The sequence below is a fragment of the Papaver somniferum genome, unplaced genomic scaffold (assembly GCF_003573695.1).
Source record: "Papaver somniferum cultivar HN1 unplaced genomic scaffold, ASM357369v1 unplaced-scaffold_19, whole genome shotgun sequence".
NCBI classification, from domain to species: Eukaryota; Viridiplantae; Streptophyta; class Magnoliopsida; order Ranunculales; family Papaveraceae; genus Papaver; species Papaver somniferum.
In genome coordinates, this window is record NW_020628818.1 from 2,386,349 (window position 1) to 2,412,448 (window position 26,100).

At 35.8% G+C, this 26,100-nt stretch overlaps 2 long non-coding RNA genes across 3 annotated transcripts; both read left to right on the forward strand.

Moving 5' to 3' along the window:
- The first annotated feature begins 4,026 nt into the window (after positions 1–4,026).
- Positions 4,027–5,701, forward strand: LOC113338943. Its single transcript, XR_003354893.1, has 2 exons — positions 4,027–4,696; positions 4,831–5,701. It is a non-coding gene; the product is annotated as an uncharacterized LOC113338943 (long non-coding RNA).
- A 14,672-nt stretch (positions 5,702–20,373) lies between these two features.
- LOC113338772 lies at positions 20,374–25,893 on the forward strand. Of its 2 annotated transcripts, XR_003354843.1 has the most exons (3): positions 20,374–21,889; positions 22,527–22,611; positions 24,795–25,893. It is a non-coding gene; the product is annotated as an uncharacterized LOC113338772 (long non-coding RNA). The 2 variants fall into 2 exon arrangements; XR_003354842.1 differs by lacking the exon at positions 24,795–25,893 and having other exon boundaries at positions 22,527–23,309.
- Positions 25,894–26,100: the final 207 nt, after the last annotated feature.

A 26,100-nucleotide genomic window follows, 5' to 3' on the forward strand; every position in this document is an offset into this window, starting at 1 on the left:
CTCATATTTTCCCAAGTTGTACTCCCAATCAAAGAGTATATCTTGAGTGGCAGTCTTTTTATCCCTGGTCTGTATATTATCTATGACACACAAGATATCCCCTACTTGCATTGTCAAGAAGTAATTGCGTTTGGGGTCTTTGTTAATAATAATATGACCATACATCTTTCATAGCTTCTCATACATATCAGCATGTCCAATGGGAAAGCTAAATCCACTAACTGGTGTATGATATGGGAGTAACTCACCGAATGGAGGATCGAAATCAATCCCTGCATTGGTATATTCATGTACAACCATACTGTATCAATCATTGGAGCAACTTCAACAATCATGGAAACTGTTTATTCTATTGTTGGAGCAGTCTCTTATGCTCTTAGCCTGGTTTTTTCCATCTCTGAAGTAACAACAATTAGAGTTTCGGTCTCCTGAATGGTTTCAGCAACAACCTTCTTATGGCCCTGAAGTGCAGATATGATTGTCTCATTATTAATGACCCCAAGGTTGCTCGAATCATCATTATTGGTTTTATTATGCTCAACACCGCCGTTTTCCACCTAATACAACAAGGGTACGGGTTAGAGTTTTTCAAGATTGGAATTAAATTGGAAACCATATAATTTAAAAGTCAAATTAAAAAACATCATCAAAATACTTCATTATGCATCCAAGACGCAATCAAATAGCAAAAAGTCACAAAAAGGCGTTTTACGGGAAGTCTGCATGAAGTGATTTTACACTGCCATGTACAAAGTGACAAGCTGGTATTAATTTTTAAGGAATCTTAAGGTTGAGTCATAATTCATTCTCTTCGTATGGATGTCCTCTACAACATATCCAAAATTCAGAACAATTGGATAAACGAGCAAAAAGATGTGACCAAAACTTTAGACAACTGAAAAAGTTTTGGAAATCTCCTGGAAGTTTACTGTTTCATCGATTTAGACCTCTAACTGCGCTCAAATCTCAAAAAGCTTCTCTGATAAAGCTTATAATTTTTCAAGGATGAAAAAACATGGGTAAACCATAAAAATTCGGCATCAGATGAATATTCTACAGTGTTTTCATTAAAATGGCGAGTTATGAATTTTCTTGTGACGTATTTCGGCAAAATTTTCATTCATTCATATGAGACCTCGTTTATTCATTAACAAATTTCATAATTCTATGAAGAAAATATAATATGAGTACTTACTGGAGTGGTCCCTAAGTGTTCAAAGGACCGGAATTTCCAACGTCACCATTGGAAACATCATTGTTTTCATTCGGTTTTGAAATCCAACGGTTTCCTTCTTCACCATCCTCCGAAGACGAATAGGCATCATCGATACCCTCGTGTTCCATGGAAATCTTCTCCTAGATACATCAACAACAATTAGTATTATTTCATTCAAGGAGTGCTATGAACGATTATATGAAGAAATACTTGCATCGACTTCTTCCTCAACGCTCGGTTAAGAAACTGTTTGTTCACCAACAGAGTATTGAAGACCGTCAAGGCTTGATGGAGAAAAACTATGAAACAAGGTAGAAAATACTCGTTTTTGTGATCCTAATTACACGGAAAGGGAAAGGTCACTGAACGAAGAAAAGTAACCATACCGGGGATTGATTACCTGCGACCATGATTGGACAAGGTCAAGAGTCGGCACCCAAATTCAAGTCGACCGTTCGTGCATATCACATGTATCTTCAACTGGAATAATGTTACGGTCTAGCATTTTCAACATATGACAGATGGTCACCAGAAGGAACTATAATCAATATGAACGTTCATCTACTTTATTCAAAATGGAAGCATTAAAGAAAGGAGCAAAAGTATAATAAAAGGATCGTCATTCAAAAATCCTAATTCAATATCTATGCAACAAAATTTCTCAAACGATCAATATAACATCTAATTCTACAAGAGATAAAATGATCAACTACTCGGGAAGAACTCAAGTGGGACTAATCATCAGATTCGTCGGATTCATCATCGTTTTCACGATCATCATCCTCCATGGAATCTCCTTCAAGCTCTTCCTTAGAGTCGTCATCAGAATTTTTACTGGAAACTTCTTCCAATTGGTCTTCAGGGTCACCATACATTGCGTCTAAATAATCATCTTCTTCGCATTTAACCCGGAAGCCAGCGTTGTCTAATCACTTAGAATCTTGCTTGGTAGATATGGCTTAATTTTATGCCCAATAGGCTTCCAGTTAGATTCAACCTCCTCAGCATCTGAATCAAAAGCTACACCATCATGACGAGGTCTAATCCCAACTTCATCCGCTAGCCTTGTCCGCTGAAGTCGGCGCCGTTTTTGTTCATAAGTTTATAACTTTTCATCTTCGGCTTCTCTCTTTAAAAATTCGTCACGAACAGTTCTCAGATGATCAAGAGACATACCGTCTATTATCTTTCCAGCTCTTTTTAAGGACAAATTCACCTTAGTACGCGCCTCTGCTATAGAAATTGGTTTGGTAGCATTGGAATGATCATCAAAAGAATCAAAGGAATGGTCGCAAGTAGAAGTCACCATTATATGAACGAGAAATATGGAGTTGTGAATACACCGATAGGGAACACGCAACGAAAATGGTAACTCTCAAACTCTTACCTGTTTACAATTTCACTAGCCGTAGTGATTATAATGCAAAATCCCGAAAACTTGTTCGCTTCTTCGAACCAGCAAAGACGAACAAAAAAAATCATTATTCAAAGTCATAACATGATTTTCATAAAACTACGAGGGACGCACGAACTATCGTGTAAGGGATTCGTATAATTTTCATTGTTTGAGCATTCCCGCCGAGTGAACATTCATTTATTTTCTAACATAGAAATTGTTCAAAATTAAAATTTGATGTTACAAAGTTTTAAAATTTCGTGAATAACTCACGTATGCTAAAAAAAAATATATCGCTTGAACGAGCGTTTATCTATAAAACGTGAGGCCTTTTATTTTGCACGAGTACGTATATTCCAAATAAATTTTGTTTTCATGAAAATAAACAAAATTTTATCATTAGACACAGGTCTATTTCAAAAAAAAAAAAATCTTTCCTATGTCGGGGATTATTGTTCGTTTCTTAAACCGACGGACGGACGGACATCCGTTTCTAAAACAAATTTTCATAAAAATATACGTATGCATGTAACGTATGAAATTTATGAAGTTAAAAAAAAGTGTATCTTGTCGGTGTCGGCCGGAAACTGGTCAGATGCTGATTTTTCGGCAAAAATTTTTTCCTCCATGTTGCTCAGATGTGAGAAAAAATTAGGAAAGGGGGGTGTCCGGTCAGTCAAGAAGAAATTAATTTTTTTTAGGGTTTCTTCCCTTTCATAATTTTTTTTTTCCCAAAAACCTAACCAAACAAGGATTTCCTTTTTGGACCTAGGCCCGTAAACGCTAAACCAACCAAAATTGAAATTTGGTCATCCAAATCAGCAGTACTTTATCTCTCCGTGCTCACGGGATGACACTTTATCATACTACCAAAGTCCTTATCTGGGCATTCTCTCGTAAGTGACTTCGTTGGAGCAAATCGGGGATTCTAAAAATGTCTTTGTACGACTAAGTTCGACTACTTATCTCGTCTACTTGAAAATCAACATCCAGTGCTTACTGCAGAACATGAATGTCCCTCACTAAGTAGGGGACTTAATTTTGGTGGTGGATTTTCATCAAGGGATAAAATCGTAAAATCATGATAGTGTGTGTTTGTAAAGACCCACAAGTTTGTCAACGCTATTAGACCGGTCAAGTGTCCAATTAGCCGATAATAACTCGATTAGTTTAACACGATCGATAATTAATAGAAATTAATCTAACAACGATGTAGATACGAAACTAATACTATCGGTTAGATCTCGAAAAGTTATACGAAATAGACCACTCGTGGGTGTCTTTCGAATATTAGAAGAAGGAGATACTATCAGACTTGTTTGAAGGGCAAAATAGTCTTTTTCCATTTTGTTGTGTGTCTTAGATTTTTGGTTGGTCTTATCCACCAAAACCAATCGAAGAAACAGATCTCTTCTTATCTATTCTTTTCTCCTCACTTCTTCTTCAGTTTCTCTTTGTTTCTTCTTTCTTCGTCTCTTTCTTTCTCTTCGTGTTCTTCTTCTTCTGCGAGTTTCAGAGAATCGAATGGAAGTTTTGTGATCAACAGAAGGTGGAGAAGATCATGCAGTGGTCGTCGGTGATGGTGATGGTGTCTGTGGTGGATCCAAATTCGATTGAGGAAGAGATTTAGAAGCTAGGGTTTCTACCAAAAGCTCAGAGAAGAATTAAGAGAGGGAATTAGTGTTCTAGGAGGAGGAATTGAAATAGGTTTATGTCTAATTTGGTTATGAAGTTGATTCAGTGAAGAATTTAGGGGTTAGGGTTTCTGCATGTTGTATTGGAATTCACTTTGAGTGAGAATTAAGAAGATAGAGATGGAATTACAAGATGGGTTTGCTTAATTGAACAGTTAATTGATGTTTTGGGTTTGAATTATAGATTGAAGACAGTTAGGTTTTATGTATTCTTCCCCAAATTATAATTAGGGTTTCAGTGATGAGAATTGGGGCGTGTTGATGCTAATGATTCAAGATGGAGAAGACGATGATTGTGGAAGTAACAGATGGGTTTTGGTGTTGATTCAAGTTGTAAGAAACTAGCAGAGAAAGATTATCCAGCCGCACGAGATTTGGATTTCACTTGAGGTAATCTTTTCTTCCTAAATTGAATTGAGTTACATTCAATAAGATGGGTAGTCAAATTTGAGTGTTGGTGTTATAAATTCTAAATGAAAGTTTGGGTAGAACCTGAGATTGTTGTTAGTCAAGTTGAATTGCAGGTGGTAATGGGTGAAAATGAATGGTATCACTGAGCATGTAATTGGGGAGTTTTCATGATTGCAGGTGCAGGTAATATGAATGTATATGTTGGTAGTTTAGATGAGTTGAAATGCAAGCTGAGATGTTATTGAGTCATGAGATGATCCCGCAGGTGGCTGTAATTGGGTATGTTGGTGGTCTGTTATTGAATTGTAGCTAAGTTTTTCTCAGACTTGCAGGGGAGTTGGATGAATGGATTAGGAATTGTATGTAGTAGATGAGAGCAATGAAGGATAATTGCAGGATGGTTAAAGTTGTAGGGTTTCAGTTAGAAATGGAAGGAACATATGGATGCAAGTTACAGGCAGAAGATTTGGTTATTATTGGTGGTGTAAGTGGTGGCAGATCCATGAACTTGTTGTGTTTAGCTGCAATAGCAGTTGGTATATGAGGTGTAGAAAATAAGATGAACTGAGTTGTTGTGGTTAAATTAGATTGAGATAGATATATGTAGTTGTGAAGAATATTTGTCATTGTTGGATGATAGAGCTCAACTTGGTGGTGCTGTAATATGCAAAGGAAAGGATGGAGATGGATGTTTTGGCATGAGAATGTGCTGATGTTGTGAGAGCTGATATGGGTTATGATGATGAAAAGGAAATTAGTATTACACTGTTAGTGGTTAGGGTATGGAGTTCGAAATTAGACTGTAGAGTTCAGTTTAGTGGTGGTGTTACTTCACTTGAATTTGGATGTTACCTAAAGCTGCAATTGCAGGTAAACTCAGTTTATTGTTGTAATTAAATTATGAAGTTTGTTTATGTTTGAATGAACTGAGGTAATGTATAGTTTGAGGTTGAACTGGGATTTGAGTTATTATTTGTGTGAGAACCTTTGCCTGTCTGACTGAACTTATTCAGCCTGACTTCTTATGTTTTACCTGACTCAGCTATCTGACTGAGTTAACTCGTTAACCAGTACTGACTCAGTGAACCTAGACTGAGTAGTTCCTTGACCATTTGACCAGGACCTTGACTTGGACATTGACTGTTAGTTCGACCGTTAGTGACTATTAGTTGACTTTGTTGACTTGGGCTTGGGTCAGTTTTCTTAGTTAGATGTTTTGGACTTCTTGTGGTCTGAATTGAACTTTGGTTTCTTCTAAAAATCTATAGATATTCATAAGACTTAGCTATTGGACTAACTCAGAAATACTTTGCTAGAGAATCAACAAGACAGTCAAACTCAATCTAGATAAAAGTATCTCAAGGAGTTAATATCTCTCTTGTTTTGATTTACTCGAGCTAATATAAATCATCGAGTCTTAATCAAACACAAGGAATAACTTGGATGGTACCAAAGACCAATATCCAAGTGTTAATCAATGAAATCAACAACAACAAGGTCGGATCTCTAATTGATTAAACTTCAACGCACATGTATTATTTCAAATTATAAAGATAAAACAATATAATGCGGAAATTGAAATAACACAGACACCAGAAGTTTTGTTAACAAGGAAACCGCAAATACGGAAAAACCCTGGGACCTAGTCCAGATTGAACACATACTGTATTAAGCCGCTACAGACACTAGCCTACTACAAGCTAGCTTCGGAATGGACCGTAGTTGAACCCCAATCAGTCTCCCACTAATTCAAGGTACAGTTATGCTCTTACGCCTCTGATCCCAGCAGGATGCTACGCACTTGATTCCCTTAGTTGATCTCACCCACAACTAAGAGTTGCTACGACCCAAAATCGCAGGCTTAATAACAAACAAATCTGTCTCACACAGAAAAGTCTATCAAAGGATAAATCTATCTCCCACAGAAAAACCCTTACCTTTTGTTCCGTCTTTTGATATGAAATCAAGGTGAACAGAAACCAATTGATAATCCGGTCTTATATTCCCGAAGACAGTCTAGATTAAACAATCACCTCACAACAATCTTAATCGATTAACGAAAGAAGATGTTACGGAATCACAAACGATGAGACGAAGATGTTTGTGATTACTTTTGTATCTTGCCTATCGGAGATATCAAATCTCAAGCCAATCGTTTCGATTGTACTCGTACGATAGAAGATGCAAGATCAGATCACACAATTACGATAAAGTAGTATCGGTCTGACTTCACAATCCCAATGAAGTCTTTTAGTCGTTAACCTGGTTTTAGAGAAGAAAACCAAAGGTTAAAGGATAAACGACTCTAGCAGAGAAAACTAGTATCACACAGACGTGTGGGGATTAGTTTTTCTCAATGCTAAATGTCTCCTTTATATAGTCTTCAAATCAGGGTTTGCAATCTAGATTACCTTGGTAACTAAGCATTCATTATTCACCGTTAGATGAAAACCCGATTTAGATTCAAGCTAATATTTCTCAACCGTTAGATCGAAAACTTTGCTTGTCATACACAAATGAAATATACGTTTACTGGGTTTATGAAAACCGTGCCCAAACGTGTATTACATGTTGGTTCACAATAGTAACCAAACGGCTAACCATATGATCATCTCATATTAACCATGTTCTTCTTTACCATAACTAGTTCAAATGACTTCAAAAGAATTAGTTAGAGAGTTGTTCAATTGCAAGAAAATATTATGTATTACACAAGACACAATTGAAACAAAGATGATTCGATTCACATGAATCGGCTCATGAACTTTATATCCACGGTTTGCATACTGCATTCCTTAGTAATTTAAGTTTCATGTTCAGAGCACATCTTTAGATCATAACCCACTCAAGTTCACAAACATGTTCACAGGCTTAACGCAACCGGGCAGAGTATTCAAACTCAGCAGAAAATCTCGGCAAAGAGACTTCCGCCAGTTCGCGGACTAAATTCGCGGACTTGTACTCACGCAAACGAATTTGAAACTCCAGTAGAAATTCTCGGGAAGGGAACGTCCGACAGTTCGCAGACTGAGTTCGCAAACTGAGTTCGCGGACTTGGCAAAGCCAATTCCATCAGTTTCTCTTGATCAACAAAGTTCGCAAACTTTGTTTTAAGGAATAGGATCTATGCACATATGTATTTCCACAACAATGCTTATATACATCATTGGTTATATTGATCTAAACCCTCATTTCAACCATTGAAACATTCTTAGAGGACGTTATATAGTTGTTACACTATTTTTCGTCAAAGCAATTTTCAGAGTGATTGAAACATCATGATATTCGTCACTAGGTAAAGATAAACTTGGTCAAAGCGAAATCTTTACCAACACATGTATTTCGATATATAGATATGCAAGATATACTCGGCTCGAAATATCAAATGTGTATGATCAAGTCTATATAGCATACGACTTTTGTCTCATACGAAGTAGGAGATAGAGTAGATAGACTTCTGAGTGATAGATAGGTTCAATTCTTCACATACCTTTTTGCTGATGAAGTTCCACCGGTTCCTTGAGTAGATATTCGTCGTTGTATGATGAATCGCCATGAAGTCCTTGAGCTCAACTACACTTTCTATCCTAGTCCGAGACTTAGCTATGTAGACCAAAAATCAAGACTTATAGTTTTGATCACTAACATTGACAAACATGCTTGATATAGCAACGCATGCGAGTTCGACCGAGCAATGCTCTAACAATCTCCCCCTTTGTCAATTTTAGCGGCAAAACTTTCATTACATATGGAATACAAAAAAGATAAAGAAACTTTAAAATAGCTCCTATTCCATAGTCTAATCTTCAACATTCCTCTAAATCTTCGTCCTTCCAAGTACTCCAATGATCCCAAAGGTTGTAAGTTTAGCATCACCGTTGTTGAAGATCCGTAGCTATAACAATGAGAGAACTCGTAATTCTCGATCATCATTATACAGTGTCATAGTATTATTATATAACACCAAAGTCCAATTGCATCACGACTTCGACAATAACACTATGGTGATATGTATCACTCCTCCTTAGTCAATACTCCATCTCACATGGAAACCACTCCCCCTTACATAATGATCCGAAAACCACATGTATTTGTAGAATGAACTACATATTAATTCTCCCTCTTTTTATCAATAAAATTGGCAAAGGTACAAGAACGTGATCATAATGAAATTTCCGAGAAGAGACGTTTCATAGACTAAAAGAAAAAATACATACCAACTTAATTTAGATGCAATCATAAAGCCGAAGCTAAATACATTCATCAAGGAGTTTTAAGATACAAGATAACCCCTATAAAATTCCACAGCCGCACTCCCCGCAAGATATTACCATTAAGCACAAGTTCAAAAGAACTCTCCCCCATTAGATGTCATTCCCGAAAGAACAACAAGAGCGAACTTAATTTCGAAGGAAAATAAGGATTTTGTTGGACACCAAAAACCAAAGGAATGATTTTCTATATCCAAAAACTCAATCAAATTAATCATAGGTAATCCCGTGATTAATTTAATCGGAATACGCAACCAAATCAATACACAAGAAGTCATCAATTTAATAGATTGTGCTCAACATAAGTAAACTTACGGAGCTACGACTAAGATAATCATACGGAGATGACTAACTTAAACGTTCATATACTCAACATAAGGAAAACCTTACGGAATATACGACTACATTAACCAATAGAACATTATTAGTATATCCGTTCATAACTCAACATAAGAAAATCCTTACGGAATATACGACTATATTAACCAATAGAACATGATTAGTACAGTCGTTCATATACTCAACATAAGAAGAATCTTACGGAGTCTTGCAGTAAACACAAGATGTGGATCATGGTAATGATCAAAACTACGGATACATACAAGGATCTATTCTATTTTTTCATCACTATTTGCATAACGACATAATAGACTTTATCCTTGTTCCACAAAAGATTTTATCTTATTTTCCATCAAATAATTGACTGCATAGGCATAACTTTTGTATTTGTCAAAAGTCCATTCATCCTTAAATCAATATATGAATACCGATCTTAAACGACTTTATTTTTGACAAAAATATGGGACCTTCAAGTTCACGGACACAAACATACATATCCCATAAATAATTGCAATATCACAAAATCATAAAGATAACATCATCCTCCAAATATTTTTAGAATTTAATACCAATAAACCTAAAAAATAAACACAAGAAGATGAAAAACATAATAGCTATGTGTAGTCACAATATTTGCTATTTCAAAACACTAGTTATTCTTCCCACTAAGCCAAAAAGAAGACATATTAGGTATCTAATCTCAGTTTTCCTTGATTATTTCATACCTCTGAAATGGTCCATGAAAGTAGGAGTCACTGATATCCTTGATTTTGTTGACCGTAGAGATCCCATGTTCATGAGTAAGAACATTAGTTTTTAGATCTATGATGCGAGCAAAGTGTTGAGCCTTAGCACAATCAAGGATAACTTTCTTCTGATTCCTGATCAAGATGTTCTGAGTAACAAGGATTTTTGCCTGTCTATTAATAAGATGGTTGATCTGCAGTTGAAGGTTTGCAAGCTCGTTCTTCACTTCACTTTGAACAAGAATTAAATCTTTGACAGATTCTCCAATCCAAGAGTTATACTCTTTTCTTTCAAGCATCTTTTTCAGAACACGTTCTTGAGCCGGATCACACCCTTTGAGGTCTTCCTCCATAGTAGGGTTAACTTCTTCTTTGGGAACAATTTCCATAGAGCTTCTTTCTGAAGATTAATGAATGCGTATATCAGATACATTTATATATATATTCAAAATTAAACCCTAAACAAAAACCCTAGAGTTTCTTGAACGTTCGTGGACTAAGCCAAACGTCTGGAACGGGGACGGACCCAACAAGGAAAACTGCAACTGTGTTACTTTCAAAGTCAACCTGAATAGAAAGGTCACAGTGAAAAAAGAAATAAAATTAAAAAAATTCATAATATATCAAACAGATGACAGTCACCTACATACTTGAGCATCTCTCAACCGCCATTCTTGTATCTCTCAAGTTAGATACAAGAACGGAACTTTTTTACTACTGGGAAGCAGAAGGAGACATGGTCTCACCATAGGTGTTGAGAAAATAGTTGTGACTTTCACCTGGATATCTAATCTAAGTATTCTTTGTCTTTCCATGGTGGATTCCACTTTTAGGGAATTTTCTCACAGCTCTACCTGAAAACAGAAGAGAAGAAGTTTTCAGATTACTGAGTCTATGACCTCTAGAAATTGGTTCTAGAGGATTTTCCGAGATAGGTTTCCAAACTCTAGACTTAGATTTACCAAAGGCGTTCTTATAATCGTAGGACATCCATTTTTTTCGCAGCATAAGAATTTGTGCCACTAGAATGCTCAAAAGTCCTGTAATGATTCCTAGGAAGGAGATCATTTTTATAAGAAGTCTGGTTTCTTGTGAGCATGAGATTCACTGCAGTAGATCGACTGACTATTTATTCCATTGATAGTGTAAATAAGCAAATTACGAAGTTTAGAAATTTGTTTCTTCCTGGCAAAACAACGGATAACATAGTGATTTCCCTTTCCACAGAAAGTACAGATTCGTGGAGGAGACGTGACAGACGGCATATGTTGTAACTTTACAGCCCTGTGTGAAGATTGTAAGCCACAAAAAATTTTCTCGACATAATCTTCCTTTGGAATATATTTCTTCATGTACTATATATCAAGAGGGACAGTTGAAACAGAACAATCTCTCCTTAAGACAGAGTTTTCCTTTTCCAAGGTCATACACTGTTTGTGGGCTAGTGAAAGTGATGCTTCTAGCTTCTCTTTTTCAACACGAAACCTATCAAGATCATATGAATGTGTCTTGATCAAACGTTTTTCTCTAATTGATCCTTATTTGACAACCTTTTCAATACTACAAATCTTTTCACGTTGTAGATTGTTTTCTTAAAGAAGTTTCTCAATATCCTTAGAGAGTGACTCAATGATGTTGTAGAGTACATGCTCTCGATCAATAGACTTTCCAAATTCATCAATGAGCTGATCATGATTCTGAAGATCAACAAACTCAGTAGAATTTTTTGATATTCTTGTGAGCTCCTTTTCAGCTTTTGCCATTGTCTCCAATGTCTCGTTGGATAAGGAAAGGTCATCACAAGATGAGATAACTTTCCTACCTCGGGATTCAGAAGAATCATCTAAGGAGCAATCCTTTGAGGTATTCCTGAGACAACTGACAAGGTTGACATCTTTAGGAGGCATCTTGGTGTGCGAACGAGATCATGTCCTCAGATTCAGATTGCTACAAACATAGACTTGTAAGGTATTAAACGTGTTTTCCTACTCTGATACCAGTTGAAAAAGCGGGGGTCTAACAACACCACCTAATATTTCTCTTAGCAATCTGTATGGACTAACTCCGAAATACTTTGCTAGAGAATCAACTAGACAGTCAGACTCAATCTAGATAAAGGTATCTCAAGGAGTTAATATATCTCTCTTGTTTTGATTTACTCGATCTAATAGAAATTAGCGAGTCTTAATCAAACACAGGGAATAACTTGGATGGTACCAAGGACCAATATCCAAGTGTTAATCAATGATATCGACAACAACAAGGTCGGATCTCTAATTGATTAAACTTCAACGCACAACCTGTATTATTTCAAATTATAAAGATAAAACAATATAATGCGGAAATTGAAATAACACAGATACCAGAAGTTTTGTTAACGACGAAACCGCAAATGCAGAAAAACCCCGGGACCTAGTCCAGATTGAACGCACAGCACACTGTATTAAGCCTCTACAGACACTAGCCTACTACAAGCTAACTTCGTACTGGACCGTAGTTGAACCCAAATCAGTCTCCCACTAATTCAAGGTACATTTATGCTCCTACGCCTCTGATCCCAGCAGGATGCTACACACTTGATTCCCTTAGTTGATCTCACCCACAACTAAGAGTTGCTACGACCCAAAATCGCAGGCTTAATAACAAACAAATCTGTCTCACACAGAAAAGTTTATCAAAGGATAAATATGTCTCCCACAGAAAAACCCTAACCTTTTGTTCCGTCTTTTGATATGAAATCAAGGTGAACAGGAACCAATTGATAATCCGGTCTTATATTCCCGAAGAACAGCCTAGATTAAACAATCACCTCATAACAATCTTAATCGATTAAAGAAAGAAGATGTTGCGGAATCACAAACGATGAGACGAAGATGTTTGTGATTACTTTTGTATCTTGCCTATCGGAGATATCAAATCTCAATCCAATCGTTTCGATTGTACTCGTACGATAGAAGATGCAAGATCAGATCACACAACTACGATAAAGTAGTATCGGTCTGGCTTCACAATCCCAATGAAGTCTTTTAGTCGTTAACCTGGTTTTAGAGAAGAAAACCAAAGGTTAAAGGAGAAACGACTCTAGCAGAGAAAACTAGTATCACACGGACGTGTGGGGATTAGTTTTTCTCAATGCTAAATGTCTCCTTTATATAGTCTTCAAATCAGGGTTTGCAATCTAGGTTACCTTGGTAACTAAGCATTTATTATTCATCGTTAGATGAAAACCCGATTTAGATTCAAGCTAATATTTCTCAAACGTTAGATCGAAAACTTAGCTTGTCATACACAAATGAAATATACGTTTACTGGGTTTGTGAAAACCGTGCCCAAATGTGTATTACATGTTGATTCACAATAGTAACCAAACGGTTAACCATATGAGCATCTCATATTAACCATGTTCTTCTTTACCATAACTAGTTCAAATGACTTCAAAAGAACTAGTTAGAGAGTTGTTCAATTGCAAGGAAATCTTATGTATTACATAAGACACAATTGAAACAAAGATGATTCGATTCACATGAATCGGCTCATGAACTTTATAGACACGGTTTGCATACTGCATTCATTAGTAATTTAAGTTTCATGTTCAGAGCACATCTTTAGATTATAACCCACTCAAGTTCGCAAACAGGTTCGCGGACTTAAGGCAACCGGGCAGAGTATTCAAGCTCAGCAGAAAATCTCGGCAAAGAGACTTCCGCTAGTTCGCGGACTGAGTTCGTGGACTTGTAATCACGCAAACGAATTTGAAACTCCAGTAGAAATTCTCGGGAAGAGAACCTCCGACAGTTCGCGGACTTGGAAAAGCCAATTCCACCGGTTTCTCTTGATCAACAAAGTTCGCAAACTTTGGTTCAAGGAATAGGATTTATGCACATATGTGTTTCCACAACAATGCTTATATCCGTCATTGGTTATATTGATATAAACCCTCATTTCAACCATTGAAACATTCTTAGAGGACGTTATATAGTTGTTACACTATTTTTCGTCAAAGCAATTTTCAGAGTGATTGAAACATCATGATATTCGTCACTAGGTAAAGATAAACTTGGTCAAAGCGAAATCTTTACCAACACATGTATTTCGATATATAGATATGCAAAATATACTCGGCTCGAAATATCAAATGTGTATGATCAAGTCTATATAGCATACGACTTTTGTCTCATACGAAGTAGGAGATAGAGTAGATTGACTTTTGAGTGATAGATAGGTTCAATTCTTCACATACCTTTTTGCTGATGAAGTTCCACCGGTTCCTTGAGTAGATATTCGTCGTTGTATGATGAATCGCCATGAAGTCCTTGAGCTCAACTACACTTTCTATCCTAGTCCAAGACTTAGCTATGTAGACCAAAAATCAAGACTTATAGTTTTGATCACTAACATTGACAACCATGCTTGAGATAACAACGCATGCGAGTTCGACCGAGCAATGCTATAACATCTTAGTTATGTTAAAGGTAGATAGTGAGATACCATAATGGGGTTAGAACCATTAGATAGTTCACTTATCTTAAAACTGGTACTTGTATGAATTATGTTATGAGTCTTGTGTGAGCCTCATGGCTAGATTCTTAGAGTTCTTGTGTGACTAACAGTTAGACTATATTAACAACGATCGATTCAAAGGACGAACCAGTGGATCGTGGATCTCAAGGTAGGCGTGGCTTGTCATCAAAATAGGTGGGAATACTTTTGACTCTTTTGTAATCATTGTTGTTTATTTTACAAAAGTATTTGTTTATTAAACTAATGCATTGTCTGTTTGTGCATTTCATGCTTTGTATAAATCGCATTGTGATAATTCTGTTGATTTTGTTAATCTTTCCATGGTTTGGAAAGGACGAGTGATGTCATATTTGTTATTATAAATTTCTATGGGAAATGATAATTTCCATGTGTGGTATATAGGATATGCTCCTTCATTTATATCTACATGAATTCAGCTTTTATGCTTATTATGGGTCATCAACTGGTTAGGTTGGTGATATCAACAGCGATTAGGTGTGTAACTGGTTGACACCGAATATTATACATTGTTTGACGAGGGAGTTTGTCCATATACATATTTGTTTATTCTAGTGACTTGGTCACTATTTAATGTTTTGGAAAACATGTATTGTTTTCCAAATCTTGCTTATGATTACTGAAAGTTAAATGTTATTCCTACTGGGAACGTTTGTGTTCACCCATTCCCACTTTCAGTTTCAGAGACGGACCAGAGTTGCGCAGCGAAAGCTTCAAGAATTAATTTCGTTAGTTGGTTAACTTCTATTATTTTTATTATATCGAATGTTATATTTGTAATCCAAATGACTATTGTATATGTATCATTTGAGAGGAGTTCTTGTACATATATATATATATATTTCTGAGAGGGGCTAGTTTCGGGTTAAGTTTTGTAGCATTTTTCTTAATTGAATGTTTAAGTAAATGTTTTAGATTTTTAGTGCCTCTTATTTAGTTAATATCTTGGAATAGTCAGATGCTTGCTTAGGGGGCGCTACAATATTGGTATCAGAGCTCAGTATTAGATCTTATTTTGGAAACAATACGATTAGACAGTGCCAGTTAGTGAACTAGATTAGTTTAGAAATGGTTGGGTTGTGAGATAAATCTTAATCACTAAAAGCTATCAATAATTAAAAGATGTGTTTGATTGATTTGTTTGTTTGTTTATGTAATGGAGTAAAAATTGTAAGGTACACCAATAACTTTAGCTATAAATATTTGAGAATAATTAATCTAAAAAGTACGAACACGTAAACAATCAAATACTATAATAATAGTGAGATTAGTATTGTTGATATAATTAGTAAATCACATGGAAATTACTGAACACATCGATTTATGAAGAGTAAACATACTATAATTACATAAATGTTAATAATATTTTTGGGATTCAACAATATCAGCTCATCAAGGAGGTCCACCTTCATTGTCCAGGTATTTCTCGCTGGGTAGAATTTTGCTACTTACGTCCGGCTAAGCTTTACTATGCCCAATATATTGCATTGACACTTCACCCTTTAGTGAAGACCATTGATTCTCGACGCAAACTCAACTTGCATGCCTGGTACCTTGATGATGATACGATAGTTGGGGATACTTTAGAGGTGGCTAAGGCTTTGCGTATAATTGAAACTGAAGGACCAAGCAGGGGGTTACATCTCAATATAAAGAATACGGAAGTCTTTTGGCCTTCTCTTGATCCCAGGAGTACAATGGATGGTGTCTTCCCTCTGGATATTCGTAGTCCTTATAAGGGTGTTAAAACTTTTGGGTGGTCCAGTGAGTTTAGATATGGACTTCATTAGCGATATGTTGTTGAATAGGGTGCACAAAACTGTTCAACTAATGGGCGCGATCAAAAAACTCAAGGACCCTCAAAGTGAGATGCTTTTACTTCGCAACTGCACTGGCGTGTCTAGACTTTATTTTTCTATGCGAATTACCAATCCTGCTGCTCTACAACCTGCCACTGATCTCTTTGATGACCAGCTTTATCAGTACTTGAGGCTTCTGATTACTGGGGATGGCGCGGGCTTTGGTCCTTTACAGAAGAGATTAGCTACCTTACCTATTAAGGATGGTGGACTTGGCATTTATACCATGGTTGATACTCGTGCTTACTGTTATCTTGCTTCTCAAAGCTAGACTACTTCAGTGCAGAAAGTGATCCTTGGTAATTTATTCTCAACGGACAAAGGTTTGGCTTATCAGTTGGCTCTTCAGACCTTCACCCAGGTATGTGGATTACCGTCTACTTACAGTGTCGATGATACTGCACCCCCACCCCCCACCCCTTCCATGCATTCCCTGGCAGTAGTTTATTTTGATGCAGTTAAGAAGCAAATCCCAGACCAATTTCATATGTCTGCAAGAGATTCCATCCTATTGCAATGTAACCGTGTCAAGCATGCTCAAGATTATCTTTTGGCGGTACCCATTAGTGGGCTTAATCAATGCCTTGGACCTAGACAATTTTGAGCTGTGCTTTGCTATCGTCTGGGTATTCCTTTGTTTGTTGAGAACAATTTATGCCCAAGTTTTAACAAATCTATGGATATTTTTGGGGATCATGCGCTTCATTATGCTAAAGAAATTGGATATAAGTTTCGCCATGATGTTGTTCGTGATACTGTCGTAGACATTTGTTACAAGGCTAATGTACCTGCGCGCAAGGAGGTTTCTCTCGGTCTTCAGTCGGATGATGGCAAAGATCTAAAACCTGCTGATATCCTTATCCTTAACGGGAAAATGGGAAAAATGTTTGTATGGATGTTACAGGTGTCTCTCCATTCACTGGTGATGGTGTCCGCTCCTTCGCTCCTGGTAAGGCTATTTCTGGTGCGGTTTCACGTAAAAGTACCAAATACTTGGACAAGTGTGCTGCACATGGCTATGGTTTGGGTGTTCTAGCCTTCTCTACCTTAGGGGAGCTTGGTGAGGACACTCTGATTTTTTTCAAGCGTCTAAGGAACTGTTTGGTTAACAATGACGCTAGTAGTGGCTTAGGTAGTTTCATTTTTTATCGTTTAGGCGTTGCAATTCAAAGAGGAGTTGGGGCCCAGCTTGTCGCTAGGTTGCCAACCAAAAGCTCTGTGTAATTTTTTTTTGTTTCCAATTGTTTCATTTTTTATTAATAATAGAAAGAATTAATGTTAACAATAAAATATAGTAATAAAATAGTTATAAATGGTAATAAAATTACTAATAATTTAATAAAGCATTGTTGGCATTTATCAATTAGTATCATATTAAACTTGGTTTAACTAAAAATTTCAATAAGGATATATAATAATAAAAATAATAATTATAATTAAATATTAAGTTTTGTAAATAAACTAATTACAAATTAGAGATAAATGTTTTGCGTCTAAACTAGATAATTAATATAATACTTACTAGGTGTTAGACTTAAGAAGGTGAGGATATAATGCAATATATAAAAAGACACAACTTGTTAGTAACCTTGTATCGAAATTATCTTTAGTCAAACAAATGACTCAGTAAATTTCAAAAAGAAACAAATATACATGAAGTAGTAATAATAGTATTCAGATACTTAATGCAGTAGAATTAAAAGAAACTAAATCGTACATTGGTATGATCCTTCTTAGTAAATAGATTCAATCATCTTTTGAAATGGAAAATTAGTATCTTATTGAGCATAACTTAAATTAAAAATCTCATTTACAAATGTATAGTGATGAAATAATGATTTATGATTAAATAACGATAGAAAATTATTAGTGCTTATCAACAATTAAGTCTTGCAAAGTTAACTAATAACAAATTAGAATTATGTGTTGTGCGTTTAAACCAGATAGATAAATAAGACTTATTAAGTAGGAATAAGAATGTGAGGTCATAAGGCACAAAATAAACATTAAACTTGTTAGCAATCTTATACCTAGATTATCTATAGTTCGATAATTGATCAGTAAATTATACACATGAAATGGTATTTATAATGCTTGAATGATTAGTATAAAATTAGACTTAAAGGACTATAAATTTTCCTATGAATAAAATACTCATCATTAATACCAAAATTTAAGACATATTAAATTTTTTATGCAAACTCAAATTTAAATCATATTAAATTACTAACACCAATATCTAACAAATATAGTATACAAATTCTTTCTGAATAAATAAAATCTATTATATCAATCCTTACGAGAATGTAAAATTATTTTTATAAGATTAAACTAAGTATCATTACCAAGTAGTTATTCTTGCCATATCTTAGTTATGCTAGTAATCAAATAGGAAAAAAATGATAAAACAACGGAGAAAATGATGATATAATTAAGACAATAACTTTGATAAGATAAACAAATAATAATACTATACAATGTTAAATATTATAAAATTTGGAGTTATTGTAAATACCAGTTAGATAATAATTATAAGAAAGTTTTAGCAATATGTAATGTTTATTAATAGTACACCTTAAGGATTACTTAGCAATAATATACTAAAATCTAAGGAAATCTAGTTAGATCTAATCAAATCTAGTATTAATAATAAAAATTGAACTTGAAATTATGATTGAATTACGGTTAAATTGTATCGTTCTTAGAAATAAAAAATAAATCTTATAACAATAATAATAAAATATTAACATCAAACAACTATAAAAATCTGTTAGCGATTATTTACTCATATCAAGTCACATAATACAATAAACAAATAGATGCAACATTATATAGTAACATTTGGATAATAATTATAAGATTCAGTTGTTCTTAAATAATACTTAAATTTAAAAATTATTTAATTATAATAATATAGTTTCATTTGGAATTAATATCCGATTCCATTAAAATAAATAATAGTAATAATGATAAAAAAAAATTCTAAATTGGTTAAGATGCTGTGAAATATAGTTATAACTTACGAAGTATACCAGTTAAGATAGAAGTTTAGAGACTATTTAATATTATTAAATTGATACTTAGTTAATCCAGCACTGGGGAATAGTGAGATTGGTAATTCTTATGTGTTCATGTGATACTTGTTACGTAGGTAGGCATTGTCAGGCGTCGCGAACCTAGACAGGGCAACTGCATTCTTGTATCACTAGGCATAGAAGGAAAGCTTGCTTCTGATAGTGAACTTATAGATCCGGAATTTTATTTAGAAGCTTAGAATATTTTCTCTTGTAATTGGAACCAGTAACTTACTGAAACAGAAGTTACTGTAGATAATTTAAATTTAAAAGTCATAGTTTCCGTTATAAAGCTTCATGTAAGAAATTTAGACTTCCTTATTAGATAGAACTTAAATCAGTATAGTTGAACCTAGAGCCACAAATTTTAGTATTAGAAGCCATATAGGTTTGTGTGTTTGTATCTTGTTGGTACGCTTAGACGAGAGATGAGATTTCTCTATGAGGTGGGGAGTTTCTAAAGACCAGAAGGATGGTTGATTTTCGAGGACGAAAATGAATAAGGTGGGGAGAGTGTAAAGACCCACAAGTTTGTCAACGTTATTAGACCGGTCAAGTGTCCAAATAGCCTTTAATAACTCGATTAATTTAACACGATCGATAATTAATAGAAATTAATCTAACAACGTTTTAGATATGAAACTAATACTATCGGTTAGATCTCGAAAAGTTATGCGAAATAGATTACTCGAACATGTCTTTTGAATATCAGACGAATGAGATGTTATCAGACTTGTTTGAAGGGCAAAATAATCTTTTTGCCATTTTGTTGTGTATCTTAGCTTTTTGGTTGTTCTTATCCACCAAAACCAATCGAAGAAACATATCTCTTCTTATCTATTCTTTTATCCTCACTTCTTCTTCAGTTTCTCTTTGTTTCTTCTTTCTTCATCTCTTTCTTTCTCTTCGTGTTCTTCTTCTTCTGCGAGTTTCAGAGAATCGAATGGAAGCTCTGTGATCAACAGAAGATGAACAAGATCATGCAGTGGTCGTCGTTGATGGTGATGGTGTATGTGGTGGATCCATATTAGATTGAGGGGGAGATTTAGAAGCTAGGGTTTCTACCAAAAGCTCAGAGAAGAATTAAGAGAGGGAATTAGTGTTCTATGAGGAGGAATTGAAATGGGTTTATGTCTAATTTGGTTATGAAGTTGATTCAGTGAAGAATTTAGGGGTTATGGTTTCTGCATGTTGTGTTGGAATTCAGTGTGAGTGAGAATTAAGAAGATAGAGACGGAATTATAAGATGGGTTTGCTTAATTGAAGAGTTAATTGATGTTTTGGGTTTGAATTATAGATTGAAGACAGTTAGGGTTTATGTATTCTTCCCCAAATTATAATTAGGGTTTCAGTGATGAGAATTGGGGCGTGCTGATGCTAATGATTCAAGATGGAGAATACGATGATTGTGGAAGTAACAGATAGGTTTTGGTGTTGATTCAAGTTGTAAGAAACTAGCAGAGAAAGATTATCCAGCCGCATGAGATTTGGATTTCACTTGAGGTAATCTTTTCTTCCTAAATTGAATTGAGTTACATTCAATAAGATGGGTAGTCAAATTTGAGTGTTGGTGTTATAAATTTTAAATGAAAGTTTGGGTAGAACCTGAGATTGTTGTTAGTCAAGTTGAATTGCAGGTGGTAATGGGTGAAAATGAATGGTATCACTGAGCATGTAATTGAGGAGTTTTCATGATTGCAGGTGCAGGTAATATGAATGTATATGTTGGTAGTTTAGATGAGTTGAAATGCAAGATGAGATGTTATTGAGTCATGAGATGATCCTGCAGGTGGGTTTAATTGGGTGTGTTGGTGGTCTATTATTGAATTGTAGCTGAGTTTTGCTCAGACTTGCAGGGGAATTGGATGAATGGATTAGGAATTGTATGTAGTAGATGAGAGTAATGAAGGATAATTGCAGGATGGTTAAAGTTGTACCATTTCAGTTAGAAATGGAAGGAACATATGGATGCAAGTTACAGGGAGAAGAGTTGGTTATTATTAGTAGTAGGTATATGAGGTGTAGAAAATAAGATGAACTGAGTTGTTGTGGTTAAATTAGATTGAGATAGATATATGTAGTTGTGAAGAAGATTTGTCATTGTTGGATGATAGAGCTCAACTTGGTGGTGTTGTAAGATGCAAGGGAAAGGATGGAGATGGATGTTTTGGCATGAGAATATGCTGATGTTGTGAGAGCTGATATGGGTTATGATGATGAAAAGGAAATTAGTATTACACTGTTAGTGGTTAGGGTGTGGAGTTTGAAGTTAGACTGTAGAGTTCAGTTTAGTGGTGGTGTTACTTCACTTGAATTTGGATGTTACCTAAAGCTGCAATTGCAGGTAAACTCAGTTTAGTGTTGTAATTAAATTATGAAGATTGTTTATGTTTGAATGAACTGAGATAATGTATAGTTTGAGGTTGAACTAGGATTTGAGTTATTATTTGTGTGAGAACCTTTGCCTGTCTGACTGAACTTATTCAGTCTGACTCGATTCTTATGTTTTACCTGACTCAGCTATCTGTCCGAGTTAACTCGTTAACCAGTACTGACTCAGTGAACCTGGACTGAGTAGTTCCTTGACCATTTGACCAGGACCTTGGCTTGACTTGGACATTGACTGTTAGTTGACCCTTGACTGTTTGTTCGACCGTTAGTGACTATTAGTTGACTTTGGTGGACTTGGGCTTAGGTCAGTTTTCTTAGTCAGATGTTTTGGACTTCTTGTGGTCTGAATTGAACTTTGGTTTCTTCTACAAAGCTATAGATACTCATAAGATTTAGCTATTGGACTATAGAACCAACCCCATTGGATTAGTAAATTCTTAGTTATGTTAAAGGTAGATAATGAGATACCATAATGGGCTTAGAACCATTAGATAGTTCACTTAGCTTAAAACTGGTACTTGTATGAATTATGTTATGAGCCTTGTGTGAGCCTCATGGATAGATTCTTATAGTTCTTGTGTGATTAACAGTTAGGCTATATTAACAACGATCGATTCAAAGGACGAACCAGTGGATCATGGATCTCAAGGTAGGCGTGGCTTGTCATTAAAAGAGGTGGGAATACTTCTCTTTTATAATCATTGTTGTTTGTTTTACAAAAGTCTTTGTTTATTAAACTCATGCATTGTCTGTTTGTGCATTCCATGCTTTGTCTAAATTGCATTATGATAATTCTGTTGAATTTGTTAATCTTTCCATGGTTTGGAAAGGACGTGTGATGTCATGTTTGTTATTATAAATTGCTACGGGAAATGAGAATTTCCACGTGTGCTATATAGGATATGCTCCTTCATTTATATCTACATGAATTCAGCTTTTATGCTTATTATGGGTCATCAACTGGTTAGGTTGGTGATATCAATAGTGATTAGGTGTGTAACTGGTTGACACCGAATATTATACATTGTTTGACGAAAGAGTTTGTCCATATACATATTTGTTTATTCTAGTGACTTGGTCACTATTTAATGTTTCGGAAAACATGTATTGTTTTCCAAATCTTGCTTATGATTACTTGAAAGTTAAATGTTATTCCTACTGGGCACGTTTGTGCGCATCCATTCCCACTTTCAGTTTCAGAGACAGATTAGAGTTGCGCAGCGAAAGCTTCAAGAATTAATTTCGTTAGTTGGTTAACTTCTATTATGTTTATTATATCGAATGTTGTATTTGTAAACCAGATGACTATTATATATGTATCATTTGAGAGGAGTTCTTGTACATATACATATATATATTTCTGAGAGGGGCTAGTTTCGGGTTAAGTTTTGTAGCAGTTTTCTTAATTGAATGTTTAAGTAAATGTTTTAGATTTTTAGTGCCTCTTATTTAGTTAATCTCTTGGAATAGTCAGTTGCTAGTTTAGGGGGCGCTACAGTGTATCTGACCCAGCTTCAGGAATGTATGTGACGATTCATGTTTTATGATCCGTGAACCATTTCAAGATTCTGACTGAGCGGACATTCCTCTCAGAGCTATGATGAATATGTTTCTCGAAAGGCCTCTCAGCTGAGCATTCGATGCTTCATACATTTCATCATGACCTCTACATAGAATCTTGATGATTGGGCGGTTCACTAGACAGAATGTTTGCTAGGGATCTTTACGCCTTCAGGACATCACGCTCCACGTTGTTCCATGAATATGTAGAGAGGCCGTGTGTAGAATCTATGATTTAGCGGTTCCCTAGACATAATGTTTGTTAGGAAGTTTAACGCCTTCGGGATGTCACGTTGCACATTGTTCCCTGACTATACACCCCTCAGAACGAGTATGATGCTTCAATTATCTCATATCTCGGTTCTACAATAGATTAATTCTAGCGTGTCATTCATCAACCAAGTTCCTATAAAATAATTTATATTTATCTCATTACTTAGTTCCACGACTGATCATCAGCTGAATTTCATGGATTAGTTATAGATAACCAGTATATCTCATTACTCAGTTCCATGGATGATCCTCGGATGGATTCCATGGATTAGTAATAGATAATTATTTTATTGCTTTGTGTCATGAATTATACTCAGTTGAATTTCATGAATTAGTAATAAATACTCAAGTAATCTTATTACTCTGTTTCATGGCTGATTCTCAGCTGAATTCCATGAATTAGTAATAAATACTCACTGATAGGGCGTCAGGGCCACCACCGAGTAAGCCCCGAGAAAATGGTGCGAGTGTACTTAACAATAATGCACGAAAGAGCACTTAAGCGCACGAACTAGCGTTCAAAAATATGGACGAACAAGGAACCTATGCAAAGTAAGAAGAAAATAATATTTAGATAAAATAAACAACATGCACGGGAATGGGCCCACCGGTCGGCCGGTCCCCCTCTTCCATCACTTTATTTTATTATAATCTATTTTATTATTTCCCTTGTCTGAGAAAAACTCTAAGTTTCTCCATATTTCCTTTAAACGATGAAAAATTAATAAAAATAGGGAAAAGGAGTCACGGGACCGGGCCACCTAACTGGCCCAGCCATGCCTTGGCTGTGGCCCGTCCCACACCTTTCAATCCCTATTTCATTATTATTATTATTATTCTTATTATTATTATTATGAAAATGAGCCATTGAGGCATTTATTAATAAAATCAAGAGTTATATTTACAAAGACTTGGCTGGGAGTCGCGCAACAAGTTGCGCTACTATGCCTTTTTGAATAATAATACCTAGTCGATGGAAGAGAGTACTGCCTAGTTGGTTGTTAACATCGTGATTCTCCATGCAGTTCTGCAACCTCTTCAAGAATTCTATAACATCATTCCCTAATTCTCCCAAGGTTGAAAATGCCAAAACACCTAGGCTATATCCATGAGCCGAACATATCTCAGCATATTTGTTACGCTTACGAGTAATGGCAGCTGAAACGGCATTCCCCGGTGTGAAACTGCGGTTGCCGCCTCTAGAAAATGAGGAGACACCAGTCAAATCAAAGCAAATATCTCGTCCGTTATCCCAGTTGTAAACCATGATGTCGGTCGGCTTGAGAGGCGTACGACTGTCGGATGTGAGACCAAACGAAGCATCTTTCCTTGCTGCCACACCGGCTTTATAACATAACTCAAAGAAAAGATCTCTGACCATATCGTATCGATACTTCAAACCAATTTTGCTGGCACAATGGATGGCATGATCTCCAAACTTATCCATAACTCTTTTGCAACATGAACAAAGACTATCTTCGTCGAATAAAGGTATGCCAAGGCGGTACTGACCTGAATTGACGTGGTCCGACTGCTTGGTTCAGCCCCTGGATTGGAACAGCTTTAAGGTAATCTTGTGCATGAGATTTCCTGTTGCACTGCCATAGAATGGAGTCGCGGTCTGTCATGGCAAAGGTGGTTGGGATCTTCTTTGTTACAGCATCAAAATAACGGTTCGCTAAGTATTGCATGGGCTGGGGGGCGATGTCATTGGTGCTGAAATAAGAAGAGGATAAACCACATGATTGCAAGTAACTGTGAAATGCATTCTGAAAGTTAGGTGCGAGTGCGGCAGAGTCCTGTAGAATGTTGTGTTGCAGGTGCCTAGTTTGATAGCATGAAGCAATGTAGCAATACTGTAGGGTGTTTGTCATTGTATAAACCCATAAACCACCGTGTTGGATTGGTAGAGTAGTGATTCCAAACCCTAGTTTTCAATATTTTTCATCTCATGAAACTCCCTCGTTTGAGAGAAAATCCTAGTTTTCAATATTTTCTCAAATATTGCTTAAACCTTGGGAAACCCAAAAGTCAAATGGTCACATGACCGACTAGACTTCTCACGTCAAATATTAAAATATTATTATGTTAATATTCTGAAAATATTGGTTTCACGCGCGAAGTTTTGCCCACTCGCTCAAGCAAAATTGAGAGTTTCAGTCAAAATCAAACTCTTCTGAAAATCCAAAATATTACTCGAACGCTCAACATGGTGACCCAAGCATGCTGCCTTGACCGACCAAGGCCGTCCTTAAGGCTTGCAAGGATCCGGTCCCACACATCTTCAAGATTTTGACCTAATTTGCTCTCAATCGTTCATATTGGATCTAA